The sequence below is a fragment of the Saccopteryx bilineata genome, chromosome 2 (genome assembly GCF_036850765.1).
Source record: "Saccopteryx bilineata isolate mSacBil1 chromosome 2, mSacBil1_pri_phased_curated, whole genome shotgun sequence".
NCBI classification, from domain to species: domain Eukaryota; kingdom Metazoa; phylum Chordata; class Mammalia; order Chiroptera; family Emballonuridae; genus Saccopteryx; species Saccopteryx bilineata.
This window is the reverse complement of record NC_089491.1, coordinates 346,134,495-346,153,514: the sequence shown is the minus strand read 5'-3', so window position 1 is coordinate 346,153,514 and position 19,020 is coordinate 346,134,495. Positions and strand designations below refer to the sequence as shown.

At 39.1% G+C, this 19,020-nt stretch overlaps 1 protein-coding gene across 1 annotated transcript in view; it reads right to left on the bottom strand.

The window, feature by feature from the left end:
• CNTNAP2 (contactin associated protein 2) overlaps nucleotides 1–19,020 on the bottom strand; it is a 1,332,419-nt gene that overhangs the window by 415,952 nt on the left and 897,447 nt on the right. The gene's annotated exons all lie outside the window — the stretch shown is intronic.

Here is a 19,020-nt window from a genome sequence, read left to right as displayed (position 1 = left end):
TCAAAGTATGCCTTCAAAGGAAAACACCCCTGGAGTATAGAAACCAGCATTTATCTGCTTCAGACTGATGTCTGACTCTCAAAGGACTTAGCCTTTGACACAGCAATTCTATGTTAATTTTAAGAAAATTACTGAAAGAGGGACTCATGCAAAAGATATGGTCAAAGGCTGTTAATTTTAACGTTGTGATAAAGGTTTTTGATGAAACGTCATTCAGACATTAAAATTGATGCTGGGGAAATGTATCTATTTCTATCTAAAGTTTTTCACTGCATTTTGTTAAACTGAGTAACACAAGGCTGAGGATAATCTTATTTTCTGCATTACAAAGTGCAAACGCAGACACACTCTGGTTGAGGAACACCAGGGATGTCATTAGTCATTACCTCTGGGTGGCGAGCTACAGGAGATTTTTAATATCTCATCTCCGTTCACTTCTCTAAACTTAATTAACATCTTTCCTTATTTTTCCTACAGGTAACATACATTAGCTCTTTTAAGGAAAAATAAAATGATGTTTTTAGAGAGAACTGGCCAGTATCCCTACATAACCCGGGAGAATGGCTAAAACAATAGAGACGCCCTGACAAATATTGGCAAGTATACAAAGTAAAGGGGATTGTGTCTGCTGGTAGACTTACTTTGAGAAAACCTGCAGCTCTAGTAAAAGATGAACAGACCACATATGTCAAAATCTGGAATCTAGATCTCTCTCTCTCACAGAGTGTGTGTGTATATATATATTCAATCCAAAGACAGACACAAGAATGTTCACCATAGTACAGTACTCCTGGGATCATCTCCAACATGTGGAAACAACCCACATGTCCATCCGCAGGAAAACAGAAACCCAGCAATATTACACTCATATGCCCAGAAGTGGGAATGAACTATACCACCCGCAACACAGAAGCAGCTCCCACTGGGCCAATGAAGCTAGACACAAAACAATACATACTGTACTCTCATGTCAAGTTCAGAAACAGAAAAACATATCTGTGGTTTCAGAAGTCAAGAGAGTGGTTATCCTCGGGGGAAGGAAGTTCTGGAGGGGTTGTTGCCAGGGGTCTGCTGGGGCTACAGCAATATTTTAATTCTTGGGCTGGGTCTTGTTTACCTTCTGTTTAGATGGTGAAAATTAACAATTTTTACACACATCTGTATGGATATTATAAAAATTGACTTTGGGAATATTGCTGGTTTGAGGTCGGGGAACAGAATTGCAGTGAGATCTGGGGGCCACCTGGCACGCCCCCTGCAGGGTAGAGAGGTCAGTAGCCTGCAGGGGAACTGTCATCTTCGAGCAAGAGTGCTGGGGTTAGAGCCACATGGAACCAGATGTGAGTTTCTGTTCTGTGTCTCTGAGCTACACAAACTGCAGAAAGAACAGATGAGGCCAGAGAGATAGTCAGGAGCCAGACCCCGAAAGACTCTGGAAAGTCAAGATAAAAATGTTGGTTTTCATTCTCAGCATGGGGCGAAGCCATTCCTAGCAACAGCACCAATCCAATGAGAGATTGCCTGGGAATAAAAGAACAGGAGCCGTGCCCTCCCGGCAGAGAGGACAAAAGAACACATCAGAATGCTTCATTCTTTGATCTCACTACAGCACGGCTTTATCTTGAAGGAGAAACAAGACCAAACTGGATTCTGAGGATGAATCTTACAATCATGGCAGAGAAACTAAAAAGATGTAAGGCTAGCAAGACCATCCATTCTTGAAACTGATGTTTCGCATTATGGAAGTGTTTGCAGACCCTGCGGCAGGTTAAGCAGCAGGTGAAATGCTATTCTGGGGTGAATGGAAATACAGTCCTCTTCAGGTTAGCCAGAAACCCTGCTTCTTCTCCCCCCAAAACATAGTTCTTTCTGTAAAAAAAATCCCCTCTCTGTTCTATATCACCACCACCACGGACAAATAACCACATACACTATTTCTTTTCGGTGCCAGCAGATGCCCTAAAATCACTCAGCGTTACTCCCTGGTCAGAAATGCATTGAAGAGACATGTAATACTGTCACTTGGTCATACTCAGTTAAAAATAAATAGGACTTCATAAAGACAAGCATGCAAATGGCAATACTTACATTATAAAATGAAATAACACCTCCTGAAATTTAGTAGACAGTTTATTTGGAAAGAAAAAAAGGCACTCAGAAAATCATAAGGTAACTGAAACTCACAACAGGGTTGGCAATTTAAAAGGGTAAAATGAAAAGTAAAATGGACTGAATTTAAAACTGCTACCATTATTTGACAGGTGTAAATATCAGAATGTGTTGGAAAAAGAAAACACTAGATTCAGGGAAAATGAATAAGATGGATGATGAAATTTGGTCCAATCAGATTAACCCTGTTACACCTTATAAAATCTTTCTTAAATATGTAAAGGTTTTGTTTGTTTGTTTTTTCCCCAGAGAAACAAAATGGGAGCTGTGTTTGTGTTATGTCAAAAGAAAACCAATCATTATGTTGATTTTGGGGGATCTTTGACATAAATATTAATTAAAAAAATAGTGAAAAAAATTTGTGTAAACCACTAAGTCTTACTGTTATAGACTTATAAACAGGTGATTTTTTATTTTCAGAGAATATAATTATATGTAATATTCTTACTGAAGTTATTAGTTATATAAAATATATACATAAGGTGATAAAATAATGCTAAACCTATATTTTTTCTTTTTTGTGACAGAGAGAGACAGAGAGTGAGAGAGGGACAGATAGGGACAGACAGACAGGAAGGGAGAGAGATGAGAAGCATCAATTCTTTGTTTTGGCTCTTAAATTTCCTTATCATATCACCTAAAACTACCTAGCAAATGAACACAACCAAGGAAAGTTAACAAATTCAATCAGTTCGAATAGTGCTGCAACAGTTTGATTGTTCATTGATTGCTTTCTCATGTGTCTTGATGAGGGAGGGCTCCAGCAGAGTTAGTGACCCCTCGCTCAAGCCAGTGATCTTGGGCCCAAGCCAGCGACCTTGGGGTCATGTCTATGATCTCATGCTCAAGCCAGCGACCCTGCACTCAAGCTGGTGAGCCCGCGCTCAAGCTGGTGACCTCAGGGTTTCGAACTTGAGTACTCTGCTCCCCAGTCCGACGCTCTATCCACTGCGCCACTGCCTGATCAGGCTAAACCTGTATCTTTTCACTATCTTATGTTAAACTGACTTTTTTGAACAGATCACTTCAATTCCTTGAAGCAAGTTGAACAATGCAGTGTTCTGTTCTGGGTTCTATTCTATCATTCTACTAATGTTTATTATAATAACGTTTACTCCCACGTGGCAGGCACAGTTCTAAATGCCGGCAACGCCGTTCTTGTGGAGCTAACGTTATTATTCCAAAAAGTCTAGGAAACCCTAATTTAACACTTGTCATTGTTTCCTCCCTGGATCCTAAATATAAATAATTACCCTACTTGATTGGGTTACAAACAGATCTCTTTCAAGTCATTGATAAACATTATGGCATTTTACTTGTTCCTATCAAATGACTAATTAAGGAAACTCATGTTTACTACTTCTAAAATTATATCTCCATAAATCATATATACACATAAATATAGACTTAAATAAAATGATATCTATTTGTATATGTGATTATATAAAACTTGTTTCAAATTATTTCACTAAGATGCATTTCCACCTCCTAAAGAAAATGGAAAGTTTTTTTATTAGTTTAATGTTCTGTTACTGTTTCAACGATCCGACCGAGTTCAGTATACAGGAAACTGGACCCTATTTTAATTTTTTTAGTCTCCACAGAACTTAGCAAAGTGATTCTCATAGACAATATTCAGGAAATACTGGCACAGAGAATGAATGAGTTGTGAGATGGTCTGAATGGGTAAGGAAACAGGGCTATATTTAGAAATGAAGGGTTTTAAAAGCCAAGCTGCTTTTGTGGTTATAACTGCAAACAGCGTACAGCCTAAGACCGCCAGGATACCACTTCAGGAGGGAAACGCAATTGAAACCCATTTCCTACAGGAAGCAAGTTCTCAGCCAGGATGCTTTGAACATCCTAAGATGCCTGTAAATTATAGACCGAGGCAGAGGGAACTGGACCCTCCATCACACCTAACCTTGTCTGTAAGGTAAACAGAAGCCAGAAACCCTTCTGGTGTCAGATCACCGCTCTCCACAATACATTCCTTGAACCAAGGGGACTTCATTTAGCTTAGCTTTTTTATTTTTATTTTTTAACGACGACATTGTAATAATAGGACTACTTAAAGGAAGAGACACTTGCTCGTGCCTATGAAGCAGGAGTCCTAAATGGGGGACAAAAATCCCCCTCTTGACTTGAATAATCCACTATTTCCTACAAACCAAAATATATCATAGAATTTTTAAGGAGGAAAATAAAAATATACCAAAAATGGTTGCAGCACTATTCAAACTGATTGAATTTGTTAACTTCCCTTGGTTGTGTTCATTTGCTAGGTAGTTTTAGGTGATATGATGAGAAAGGCCAAGGGGCTTACAGAGATGCTACTGAAATTTTCCAGAATCTTAAAAAAAAAAAAAAAATAACAATAACACTAACCCAAAGCAATGGAAGACAGAAATAATGAACTAATGGGTTAGAGTCAATAGGAAATCCCTATAACAAAATTTTGTGCAGGCTGTTCTTGAGGTAAAGAAGTTACTCACCCTGCACTCATACAAGTCCCATCTGCTTCCTGACGGTATCACTTATCACTTTGAAAAAAAAAAAAAAAAAAGAGAGAAGCCTTTAGGGATGGAAGGCCTGATGTTCTGGGCTAATTATAAGTTAGGTAATTATATCTTGCTTAGCTACATTTCCCAAGATGTTCTATCTGAATTTCCTGCCTAACCCTTGCACCTTAATTTTATTTCCTTCTCGAAGTCTTGCCAAGAGCTGCAATGCACTATTACCCAAGCCTTCGATTTGGGAGCAGGTGTAGGGACTGCGCCATCCCATCAGCGGGCAAAATGACTCCCCACAAGGCTGGGATGTCACCCTCCAGGCTGATGGAGATGCAGAACCTAGAACACAGTTTGTGAAAGACAACGGGTCCTGGAGGAAGGGAGGCTAGTTGTTGGGCAAAGTGTCTCTGATACTGCATTTACATTAAAGAAATCAGATTGGGGGGATGGTTGTGTATTTAATTAATGTGTGTATTGTCTGAGTATTATCAGGAGATAAGGTAAAAACTGGTATTGAATTTTCTAAGAAGGGACTGACCTTTCTTGCTAGCCTACAAGAGCACCAAGACTCAGGTGCTTATCCTGAGAGGTCAGGATGATGGACCACTTAGGGAGAGGGTTTTGGTACTTGGGTTAGTGACACAGATGTGAAGGACAAATGGCTTTGGTGACCAGGATGGAAGCCAAACCTTTTATTAGAGTAGTGTTACGTCACAGTACAGACTGTAGACTAGAGGGTGCTCCTATCAAGAGGCGATGACCAGAGGACACAGCTGAACTGGGAAGGTCAGAGCAGATGGGCTTTCTCTGAAGCCCAGCAGAAGCACCGGGCACACTAAGTTCTACTCCTGTGAGTCCCGGGCAGGCTGCCGGGGCCAGTGTGGAGCATGGGTCAGCGTGGGGAGGGACCCTTCCCGAACTGGTTTATATACCTCTTGGGTCAACATTGTTTCCAGAAATAAAAACAGACGGCTTCAAGTTAAAATGCAAGAATGCTAGACAAGAGGGGTTACAGAAAGAAAATGACATCAAACATGCAATGAAAATATTTGGATTCTTGAGGCAAAAGGAGGGAAGAGACTGAAACAATGGAAGTTGGGGCTTGATTGACTGGCTCATTGTATTTTATGAGGGGGCTGAGAGAGGGGGGGCGGGGCCAGGATGGAGAGGGCCCAGGAGAGACACATCATCATCAGGAAATGGATGTGTGAGAGGTTTATTACAACCACAACCAGGACAGCAGCCCCTTGAAGACAGAAGTCTGGAGATCAGTCTTAATGTGTATGTTTGTTGAGGGGTGGGGAGTTATGATGGAACAGACAGGGGAAGAGTATACAGTTCCATACATCTCACACCTTCCTCAACAAGGACCTCAACGTGGTATATTTTGGGGCCAATATCAGGCACAAGTAGTCGATTTCAGAGGCTCACTGGCCCCCCACCTTCCTACCTCTCCCTAGGCCAGCGGTTCTCAACACGTGGGTCACGACCCCGGCGGGGGTCGAACGACCAAAACACAGGGGTCACCTTCCGATGGCTTTAGGCGACCCCTGTGTTTTGGTCATTCGACCCCCGCCGGGGTCGTGACCCACAGGTTGAGAACCGCTGCCCTAGGCAGAAGTGGTATAAAACACCTTTAATAAAAGGTCCTGGCCTTAAGGAACCAGGCCTTACTCATTTTTTAACCTCCAACGAAAATGTTTTTAGAACCCTAATAAGAGCAGATGATCAACAGACACTGGTTCAGAAGACGAAGGGAAAAAATGAAGGAAGAAAGGAGATACTTTGAAATCAAATATGAAGACTTCCATGCAAAACTATTTCTAGCAGGTGGTGCAGGAACTAAAAACCTTTTTATACTAAAATTTAATTATGCAACAAATGCAAAATGTCTGGCCTTCCATCTCTGTAGAAAGGATTTTAATGCAAGACAGTATAAGCATTAGGTCTTGGACAGACTACGGAGATAGTAGCAACAAACAGAGCACCAAAACCTTTTCCTCTTTGGTCAGGATCCTGGTACCTTCAGGAAGAGAAAGTTCTCCATTGAAAGGAAAAAAATAATGGCAAAAGGAAGGGGATAAATGCCAAAAGATAGACTTGGTTGAACAATATTGTTAAGGGGCTGGCTTATTTACCTAACAGTCTGTGCATAAATTATAGCTGTTGATGGTTGTTTTGTCTGCTCCTGCACAACAGGGCACCACTCCCAAGACCGTGCTGCTTTGTGTGATCTAGAAAGAGACACCAATATGATTTATATGAGGGGCATCCTTATAAAGAAGTCTAAATCCCAATGTATTAATTAATGTAAGTATCATTTTACCGCCTGAAAGCATCCAGGTGGGCTCTCCGGGGAACTCATGAATCTGGAGGGTAGGAAGTTATTTTTATTATTTGCAAACACTGAGACAATATTTGTGTTTTGTTACTTTGTGTTCCACCTCATTTCAGTTCCTTTGTTTTTCTTTCAGAGCAATCTCTTAGGGGGAAAAAAGGCATTATGCAAATGCAGCACCAAGTGATACTTTGTATTACATCACCTCATTAGGCAACATCCTGGCAAGTTTCTGGAGTCCTTTAAAATAAAATCTATTCTGTTCTCTCTTCTTCTTTCTCAGGGGTAAACCTGCTGTCAATCTTCAACTTAATACATCTGGCTATAAATTAACAGTATTATTCTCAGTCACTGTCATTTGTATTTCTTCTGGGTTTCTTTTTAAAATATATTATATGAGAGCATTCTGGTGGCGCTCCATGCAAAACATGCATAGCTTGCATTTAGGATTTTCAACAATAACACACAGATTTGTTGGGTCTATTCACCCCAATGGTTTCTCATCTTGGTAGTATTTGTTATCACAAAAGCTTCCAGGGAGTAAATGGTTTCATGAACATGAACATGTTTTGGTTTCTGTTTTTTTTTTGCTGAGCAAGTATGTCTTCCTCTTCATCATCAATTTCAAATTGGAAGCTCTAATAGGAGGAAAATGATTAACCTATCTATAAAAGCCTTAAGAAGCAAAGTAGTACATCTGCATATTCCATTTGGTCCTCATGGGGAGCCAGAATTCAAGTTTCCTGGAAATGAATGCAAACATCTATCATTTTCTCCCTTCTCAGAACTGAAAAAAAAAACAACCCCAAAACAAAACATTAAAGATTTAGTCATATGCACACCTCATCTTCTAAGTCTATCCAGTTTCCATTTTTCTGTCTTTCCTAGTCTTTGGAAAGGAAATTCTGTGGTCTGTGTATAATAATACAGTGTTCAAAACACTTTCCAACAAACATACAGGATTGGACAGAACTTGAAGTAATCTTCTCTGTTGTCTTAGGTTGTCGGTAGTGTTGGGGTCTTGGGGGGTTGCGCTGAAGTATTTTAAAAATAAGATTGTCCTCTGCATGTTAAACTAAAATATCAACTCTTAACTGAAAGAATTGGGACAAAATTACCAGAAAGAGACTGGCTTCCAGGCCAGCAAGACTCCACTGTCATCCGACTATTTACACGAACAGAGCTGAATAACCAAGGGCGGGCTCAGAAGGAAGCGGGAAAGGCAGGTCAGGGTCGATATGGAAGCCAAAGGAGAGGCAGTGAGATGAACTTTGTATCCAACTCCAGCCTAATCCAGAGGGCTCCGCTGTCCAGAGTCTGTCTCTTTAACTTCCAAGCATCATCTGCTCGCTCTCGGTGTTCCGATTCTCTGCTCAGGAGGCAGGCATCTGATTCTCATTTGGCTCCCCGTGTGGTAAGCCTACGGGGACAGATTTGGCAGGGTGGACAACGGGAGTCTCCAGTCCCTTCAGCGTTCCATTTTCTCATCACAAATTGCTACACCGACCCCCTGGTTTGTCATTTGGCTCTCCAGACACCTTACCCACCCAGAACGCGTCAGCCGGACCATCCCATCCCTTCCCTTCAGAAATGGCTCTCCTCGTTTTAAATTAATATAGTGGCATTTTGATCGTAGATCGCAATCTTGCAGGCTCTGATTATATCTGAGCTCAAGCTAGAATGTGCAGACAGATCAAGTTCTATCAAAAGAATCTGACTTGGAATTGCAGAAAACTCATTAAGGGAATGTCAGGTGTCTTGAGAGACAGCCTTCAGCCTTCTCCATATGATATTTCAGCCGCCGCATGGCACGCAGTGAGCTGTTTCTTTTCCTTTCTGAAACTTCTCTGCATTTCATCGACATGATCTGAAGAAGCTGCTTCCGATGAAAATCTCTGCTAAATCCTCTCTCATATAAGTGGAGCCCAATTTCTTTGCTTTTCTATTTTCTCATTAAAAATGAAATTTCCAAGGCAGTTCAACAACTCAAAGATTCATTTTTTTATAGACCTTTCTCACATATGTAACCCCAATTATATTTGCTCTCTTCAGATCATTTGTTGTTTTTTATTTCTTCTAAGCCATGCCTACATGTGTTTTATACATTTTACCTGAGTTGCATTGTCCCTTTGTTGAGGTGATGCTCAAAATAGTATAATAGCCATGCTGAGTGGTCGCAAAAAAAAAAAAAAAGTCCAGTTATTTTGATTAAGTAAATGGTTACATATTTCTAGAGTATTTTATCCCAGATCATTTGTTATTCATACTTAGTCTATGTTGCCTTAGTTCTTTATTTCCGATATTTGAACAAAGCCAACTCCTCCATAGTGGACAACACGTACCTCTTCTTGGTAAAATACTCTGTGGTTCCAAGTTACAATTACTGTTAACTTTTTTCTGTCTCTGTCACTTTTAGTTTTGAGCACACTCATTGTTAACAATTGAGTCAACTACAGTCAACTTTCAGCTGTTCGCAGCAGCCGGATTATTTCCCCTACAAATGTTGTTTTCACATTTTAGAGTGGGCACGTATTTCATACGATAATTTGATTTGTTTGCATTTCAGATAAGTGAGAGTGGTGTTACTTTCAAGAAGTTCATGCTAACTGGGATGGAAATCCATCAGAGCGAAGCAGTTTCTCATTTTGGGGACAGTTGGAATGGAAGGATTCTGCTTGGGTAGGGTTTTTTTTTTTATATATCATGGAGGGTATGTGCCCATGCATGGGTGTGTTTGGTATGTATGTATCTGAAACATATATAGATACACTACATTATCACAGAGCCATATGCTGTAGTACACACCACAATGAATGGCGATTCTATCATCTATCATCTATCTATCTGTCTATCTATCTATCTATCTATCTGTCTGTCTATCTATGTACGGTAGGTGCTTTGTGTAATATGAATAGTATCTATTCCACAAATGGCAGAAAGAAGAATAAATTGCTTATGGATAGGAGGAAAACAAGTCCTTGAATATCTGTACCTTCATTATCATGTTTATAGTGCATTTGTAGCAATTGGTTACAGTCAAATCTAGAGAACTATTTTAAATCATCCCAAAGCCAAATATTAATTTTAAAACTATCTATTATATTAACTCACATTTTTACTGCCTTGTATTAGTTTGGGTAACATGTACCTGGTGATTCCAGAATTCAAGTCATTTGTGGAAGTCTATAAGACCTGTGTTCAATGCCTCCTCATCTGAGAAGTACACAGACATGTACCGCTCTGCTTTGGCTGACATTATTTCATTCACAGTTCCTGTTTTTACACTAAAACCTTATAAATGGTGCTGCCAGTTCCCTACTGGCAAACCTTTAACTGTGGTGGCTAGAGCTGAAGGTTCTGTCTGTCCACGATTATGAAATAAGCTCCCCTGAGTAGACCTGAACATCTCATAACATTGGTCCTCCTAACTTTGTTGCTTTGATCACCTTACCATTTTGATGTTTTGAAATGAAACAGCATAAAACAATATTTTTTCTGGTTTCTACAGACCTGTACATGGCTGGCTTCTAAGAAGAAAGATGAATTGGTTTTAACATTTGGGCTAACTAGGTGAATATGATTTTTATAAACATTACGAGATGTTAAACGTAACAGTCTGGCTAGAAAGTACAGCAGAGTGAGCTGTCTCTTCCCATGTCCCTCCTGCCTCTCCCTCCTGCCCAGGACCCCCTTGCCCCCCACCCCGTGTCTGCATATGAAGTCCCCTCTCCTCTGTCCCCCCGAGTGTGGAGCCACCTCTTCTGTTCTCTGCCTCCCGCTTCTAAGAGCAAACTGACAGTTATTTTATTCTTTTGACAGAAAACAATGCTTTGTCCTAAGAGAATAAATTTCTACAGACACCAGTGTCCCGTGCCTCACTATTGCCCATCAGCAAGATGTGGGCATCTCTTCCCTTCCACATTCCAATAGGATCTCTGAAGAAACCGCCAATAGCAAATTGTTAAGGTAAGACTAAAATTTTGGGCAGGTTGCATATATTAGGTTAGGCATGTGAGTTTCTTCTGAAAAAGACCAAAATAAAAAAATATAAAAAAAGCAAAGAAAACTCAACAACATTTTGTTTCATAGCTTATGTCTGAAAAGAAGCGGATAACCTTTTACAACCTTGTCCTATTTCATCAAGACACAATGCAGCTGCTACGTGAAATACCTTGATATTATAAAACACGGGTGTCAGGTGCTCTATAGAAAGGCATGTTTTTTCTTTCACACCAAATGTTTTTTTCAATAGGTTTCCAAAAATTTTGTCATCTAAGCCGTACTTTTTAATATACTTGACAAGGCCAGATCGGGACTATTGGGGAAATCAAAGGTAGGATTTCGAAATGAAGCTTTCTTAAAAGTCTCTTCCTGGCTTATGGCTTAACAACAATGCTTCAGGCTTTATTCTTAATTATGCTGAAAGCACACAGTAATTCTGCACAGAAGAAAAGAAAAATTTCCCAACTGATTAGTTTATTAGGTGGCTCCATTTTCTCTTTCCCTCCCTCTTCCTCCCTCCCACTCTCCCTCCCTCCCTCTCTTCTTCCCTCTCTCCCTGCATTTGTTAACATTTGGTCAAAAATACATGAGGGCCTAGATTTTAATTCTAGTTTGAACTCGCAATACCGTATTTACTGTTTTTCCTTTGGTGAGTTCGTGAACCCTCCTATAGTTAGGTTTCTTCAGTTATTAAATGGAAACAGTGATTTAGAGTGATGGAGGACTTACAGAGTTTTGGGGCCGGACTGAATGAGCCAATACTGTATATGTAAATGCCCGTGGAAAGCACTTCCCATTAATGCCATTTTCCCTTCCTTTGTTTAGATCCTAATCAAATTTGGAGATAACTATTTTCAAGTATTATTTAACATAGAAAACAATCAATTTAGCCTGAATTCCAGATCCAATAACCAAGAGGAAAAAAAGTCACCACTTTCTTTAAGAGAAATTTCAGATATGGGGCAAATGTTGGAGTGACCCTGGCATTCCTGGTCCACTAACACTTTGCGACATCACTCACTGTCATAAAACCACCCAGTGGCTCGTTTTGGTAAATCAGAAGCAAACACAATAGGGTAACAGACACCAGCTATCATTTTGGTGTCTTAGTATTTTAGAGAAGTTTTATGATTTACAGGTAGGGAAAATAACATCTTGGGAAACATACAGTCTTTGAAATAAAATTTATGTGTTATTTCATTTGTAAGCGATTCTGTAAAAATGAGTTCTCTCTACTTGACTTCTCTGAGCTTTTTTAACTTTTACTTTGCACGGTGATGGGATTTGATTTGAGTATAAGAGAGAAAAAAAACGCTGCAAAATAATGTTGATTGGGTGACAGACTATTCTGCAGCTTTCCTAAGGTTGTGGATGTAGGATGTTCTTGTTTGGATCAGCGAGGATGCTTCCCTTTAGGCAGGACTCTGAACCAATAATGAGTAATGAGTTAATAATGCCATACTATGCTGGACATGGGCCATCTTGGTTTTAAATGTGGCATAAATGTGTATGTGTGAAACAACAGAGAAAAGAAAAATCCTTGTCTTTGACTTATCTTTCTGAGTCAAGTTGACCTTCCTGATTCAAACTGCCATTGCTACAACCATATAAAATGATATTTTACTTGGCATTTTGATATCAGAAATGAAGAGATACGAGAAGGAAAGATCCCTTAACACCTCTAACAGGTCGATCTCACCTGTCTGTGCTGACACAGAGAGGTAAGTGGGGAACAACAGAGGGAATAAATCATTGCTACTCTAGAATCTTGCTCTCAGTTGTTCATTTAAAAATTAATCGTCACTTGCAGTGATGGTCAGTTTTATGTGTCAATTTAGCAAGGCTACGGGGCCCAGTTACTCAGCCAAACACAGATGGAGGTGCTGCTGGGCAGGTATTTTATAGATGCCCTAAAGGTTCATTCTCAATTGATTGTAAGTAAGAGTGATCATGCCCCGATAATCTGGACGAGCCTGATACCATTAGTTGAAAGGCCCTAAGAGTGAAGTTCAGATCTTCTTAAAGACATTCCCTCTGTGGACAGCAGCTTCAGTGGCTTCCTGAGGGTCCCAGCCCAAATCTGGAGCTGGCCTAGACACACCTTACAATAGCATGAGCCAACTGTATGCAATAAATCTCTAAATATGCATCTTCCACTGTTTCTCTTTCTCTGGTTGAACCCAGACTGATCTATTAGCCAATAGACCGCTAAACCTCTATATCCTTCCAAATCTCTGATCTTTCTTCCACATGGAACCTTTGCAAATAGGGGAGGAGAGATGAGCCAAGGCACAATACACATACCAAAATCTTTTTTAGAAATCACCATGAATTCTAAATGTATTCCATCTTCTACCTGAGATGCACCAGTAACAGCCCTTCAGTGTTCATAAAGGCCATATACAAAGTGGCTGTTCATTAGGACCAAGTTTCAGTTTATTTTTTTAAAGCAAACACTACTTAAAAAGTACTAGAAGAGTATTTTGTATTCAATAAATGTTTGCTGAAAAATGACTTCTTACTAACACTCTAGGTATTTCCAATGGATCTTTATATTTATAGTAAAACCTTGATTGATTGATTTTTTTAAGGATCCTGTTTAGGAGAAGTAAGTATTTTTAAACATAATTGACAAAATCTGATCAATGAAGTGTAGTCTCACTTTATGATGTCATTAAAATGAATAATTTAAAAGATAATACACAGACATAACCATATTTCTGATTTAAGTATATGAGAGGACAATTTCCAAATACTACAGTGAAACAGGGTCACGTCCAAGTTTCCATTTATTTCTGTTTTAGTCATTGCAAAAACTAAGCTATACACACAGGCACTCACAAAAGAAAATGGCAGAAATAAAAACAGCTGTCACCAAGTCACAGAAAGTCAATGTTCTTCAGTCTCGCCCAAAAGCTCAAAGGAGTTGGCAGCAGGAAACGCAACTCCCTTTTGGTAGCCAGGATGCTATCCTCAAGAAATTTTACCTGAAAGTTAATTTATTAATCAGACTTGTCCAAAGGTCAACCTGGCTAAGAACATTTCAAAGTAGAGAAAGAGAAAAAAAAAATGACAGGAAGAAAAATGTTTTTCCATAGTGCGTGAAGAGATGGGGTGGGTACCAACCCTGCTGGGGTTAGTAGTAGCCTCGCTCTGGTGATAGGTGTTGGTCTCTATGCATCCATGACTTCTCCTAAAGGTTCCTAACAAGAGAGATGTGCCTTTGAACCCACCTTCCTCACTTCCGGCTACACTGACCTTCAGGGAATGTATTCACCTCTCTGAGTCCTATCTTGCAAGACGAAGATAATAAAATCTACTTTGCATAACTTTGAGAGTTAAATGAGATAAAATGTCAAGACAGGTATCGGTCAATAGAATTAAATGAAGATCTGTACACTTTCTTTTATCTCCCTTCTCAGGAGAACAGGTGCTCAGATATTTTCCCCCTCGGCCAATTCCATACTTTTTTCTCTCCTGGTGCCTTGTCTATTCCGGTTTCTTTCTTATGTCTTTAACCTCATCCTCTCCACTGTCTCCTCCATTTATAAACCTTAAAAATATCAAATATCCCACACCCTTGCCTTGGCTCTGACTTCCCATTAGGCAGCAATTTGGTATTTAGCCATCTCATTAGCATCAAACTTGCTAAAACCTTCCTTACTGTTTCTGTTTCCCACTGGCTCTTCAGTGGCTCTGCCCACCAGACCCCACCAACAGGAAACTGCAGGGGCCTCCCAAGGCCGTAGCCAGGACTGGCTTCCTGTCTGCCATTGCTCACCACTGACGCCCAGCCTCATCTCGGTTTTCTTGTTTTTGGTTGTTGTTGTTGTCTGTTTTTTTACTTGTTTGTTTATTGTTAAATGCTCATTTCCCTTAGCCTCCCCACTGCAAGACTTTCCTAAATCATTATTTTTATTTCCCTTTAGTTGACTGCGTACTCTCCTTCCATCACTTTTTCATATTCGTGGTTTCTTTCCTCCTAGGTTCTCTCCTTGCTCCTCCCATGGACTCTGTGCACAGTCATCAACTTCATGTTTACGCTGGGGTCTGTGGGGAGAGTGCATTTTCCCCTTCCCTAAAGTGACTCTACAGAGAGACAGTCGTGGCTCCTAGTGATGCTTCTATCTGAACTTAAAAGCAGGAACCTGGCCTCTTAATTCCCAGTGACCCTTTCAGCCTCCTGGTCTCATCCACACTCCTGAGACACTGGATGGTGTCTTCACACCAGCTCTGCCTTTCCTGTGTTCTATTCTCTGCATAACAGTCATCATTCCCCTGCTCTTCTGGTGACGTCGTCCTTAACATCATGCGGAGACTTGGGACAGATCTCCATCGCCTCTCCCCTCTCCCCTCTCTCTATCTCCCTCACATTCTCTTTTCCAGTCATCCTGACCTCGCCACTTCCTTCCAAGTACTGTTCCTTGACCTCCATCCTAGAATCACTGCACATTCTGACATTTCAAATATAGAATCCCCCCTGACCTTTTCTATTGCTTAGCTAACATACATTCGTCCTTCACATCTCAGGTTATACATCGTAATTTCTTTTTTTTTTTACCTTAATTTTTAAAGCTTTTTAAAAAATTCATTTTAGAGAGGAGGGAGAGAGAGAAGGGAGGAGGAGCAGGAAGCATCAACTCCCATAAGTGCCTTGACCAGGCAAGCCCAGGGTTTGGAACCGGTGACCTCAGTGTTCCAGGTTGATGCTTTATCCACTGCGCCACCACAGCTCAGTCAGTAATTTCTGATACACAAGAAACAATAAGCATTTGAAAGTTGATGGAATATATCACCCATTATTCCAGTTAATTCTCTCATCGGCTCTTAGTCACACTGTGAAATAGTCTTTAACTGCTCTCTCCCTGTGACAATTCTGTCTCTTTTAACTACAGTGCCCTCCTTGAAAATTTTAGTTGTCGGCATGTGAAATAATACTTGATTTAATTTTCTAATTTTACCTTTTAGTTATTACCAGCTTCCTTTCTTGTTTCATTTAATTGTATCCTCTAATTTTAGTACAATTACTTAACACAATAATTAATTAGAAAAATGATTCATCTTTTGGTTAATATACTGATTAGTCACAATAAATCTCATTCATTGAAATTGCTACTCTTCAGTTGCAACTGGGCCATGTTTTTATCTAGGTTGTTTCAAACATTGAACGCCATGGTTTCTTATAATGTATAGCATAAACTTGGAAAATTTACTTTACCAAAGTTTGGAACTTTTTTCCTAAAAATAGGTTATAAGTTATAATGCCAGTGTCGTGTTTTCTTGTCTTTTGGCTGCCACTAAATCACAGTTTAGTATCATGAAAGTATATTGAATTTTACACAGCTTACTTTACAGGCAAAAATTGTGAACATAACTCTTTTTCAATAGATACAAAATCTAATAGTAAACTACCCAAAAGGATGGATAATTTATATTGCTTCTTTCAACAAAAGAAGCAATAAAACTATGACTTATGAGAACTAGACTACACTGAGAAATTAAAAGAAATGAAGCACTGAAGGAAACAATGAAAAGGACTGTAAATATCATCAGACAATAGAAAATATATACTTTATACCTCCACAATTAAATAAATCTTTATATATGTAGAGGAAAATACTTGAGCAGAAAATTCTTAAGTAGAAAATATAATAACTTGTAAAATGAATACATGAGTACAATCTAAGATATACAAAGAAGCATTTTAAAAGCAGGCTGTGGGTTTTGTCAAGATATAGAGAAATATTTTGGCCATCAAAAAGCATCGGGATTGTTGACTGAGATCTCACTCAAGTGAGATCTAAGGCAACTTTCTCTTGGTGTCTAATTTATCCAATTCAAATTCTTGAATATTTATTTCAGAAGCAGATTTTGTTGTTTAATGATTCTAGTTTCTCATCGGTTCAGATATTGTTACATTTGCAGTTCTGGGTACATAAATATTCTATATTAACATTTTGGAGATTCTGGATAGCCACTGATGATTTTCTCTGGGTAGAATGATTAATTCTTCATTCCCACATTGGTATGCCTCCCTCCAAACAGACTCTTCTATGGAATCAAATAACTCTGTATTGTTGAAGTCTTTTTATAAAGTTGATGAAGAACAACTGAATAGTTATTTTGCAAGGATAGATATGACCATAAAGAATGGCAAAATCATTATCTTGAAACTGATCTCATTTTAAAATTTTGTAGTAGTAAAAAGAAGAGATAACATTACAAGTCATATATTACTAACTTTGAAATGTTGTGAGAAACCAGTCATACATAATTGTACATTTGTTAGCTAGTTGTATGTTACAGCCAAACATCTATCAAAATAAAAGTGAGGTCCATTTGTATACAAAAATTAACTCTTTCTCACAAGTGTCATTAGAAACTATTGTCTCAAATGAAGTCTTTGGGTGAGGCTCTTAAAATAAAGAATAGCATTCTAAGTGCACAGCTATTACAAACTCATCTGATATTCATTTTAATTGCCATGACTATAATGAATATACTTTGTATTCAAACAGATGTCACAAGTACTACTACAGAAGTTCCAATATAATTCAGTCTTAGTTAAGAATGAGTAAATGGATATTTAAAATCGAATGTTACCAGGAAGGTGGGGGGAGGAAAACCAATTACAGCAACATCAGCTCCCTAAAGGAGCAAATTAAAGCTTTTTTTTTTTACTAAATTGTGATTTTTCTTTTTTGTACATTTATAGAATGCAGCAACACAGGGAAACTTGCTAGATCAACCAGTTCTTTGCATCGCCTTAGTTGTTCCACAGACTAGTTAGCCTGGAACACAAACATTGGGAGTGAATGAAGGGTAGGCTGAAATTCATTTCACAATATTTAGAGGCTATATGAAAATGCTGCAGGTAAGTAGCATAGAGCATGGCGTTGGGATTTGGAGTCTATGAAAATGATTTTAAAAAATTACTACTATGCTAATTTATTATAGCTGAATGAGCAGGTGGTTAGATATGCCATTGTATTTCAATTACTCAGACAAGTTCTAATATTTCCTCTAATCTTCTCCTTGAGGAGGACTGACACCTTAAAAATCTAATGCGAGAAACCTTTAAGCCAGAAATGAAATGCAGTCTTTCTCAATGTATCATTCAGAGAATTACCCTGGGGTATTTGTTGAATGCAAACATTCGTGGACCCCAACCAAGGTCCGGCCATCAGCATGTTGACAAGCTACCTAAAAATTCTGATATACACACTTGTTTAAAAACCACTGCTTGAAGGTTGGACGAGGTAAGTTTAACACTATATCTTTTCCATTTCACTCCAATCAGTAAATATTTATTAAGTTCCAGTGCTCTGTGAGTGAAAATTTGATATATAAAGGGTGCCCACAATGGCAAGAAGCATGTGATAAACCAATTGTCAAAGTAAATTTATTAAGTATAACAGTAATCTACAAATGTCCAGAGACACAATGCCTGACTGTCCGGAAACACAAAGAAAATAGCGTGTTTTTCATGCTGATGAACCATTCACTCTGGGTTCAAGACTCCTGAAAAGGTGTCTTGAAGCTGATGTGTTTAGCTTATTATTAGAAATGTAAGTAGAGCATTGTTTAGAAACAAGTTTATCCTATTCCTCCGATGTTCCATGTTTTGAAAAGGAAGGTGGCAGTGTGAGGCCGCTTAGCAGGTGGGGTCAAGGACAGATGGTTCCCACAAGGGAAGAGAGGAATTACGCTTGCCTGTAATTTTAGCACAAGGCTTTGTATGTAAAGGACACTCAAGTCTTAATAATACTGTGAACTGTCGTGCTTATAACCCTTCCCTGTAAGCTGTTCCCTACAACACCGGCTGCAATACAACATGATTTTGGCCATCAAACAGTCCATTTATTGGTCTCTGACATAATGCCACTTCCAAAGTTCTTAATATTAAAAGAATAATAATAATAATCAGTATACTATTTGCTATTTATTAAGTCCTGAAGTGCATCAAACCTGATTATAAGCACTTAGGATATTACCTCA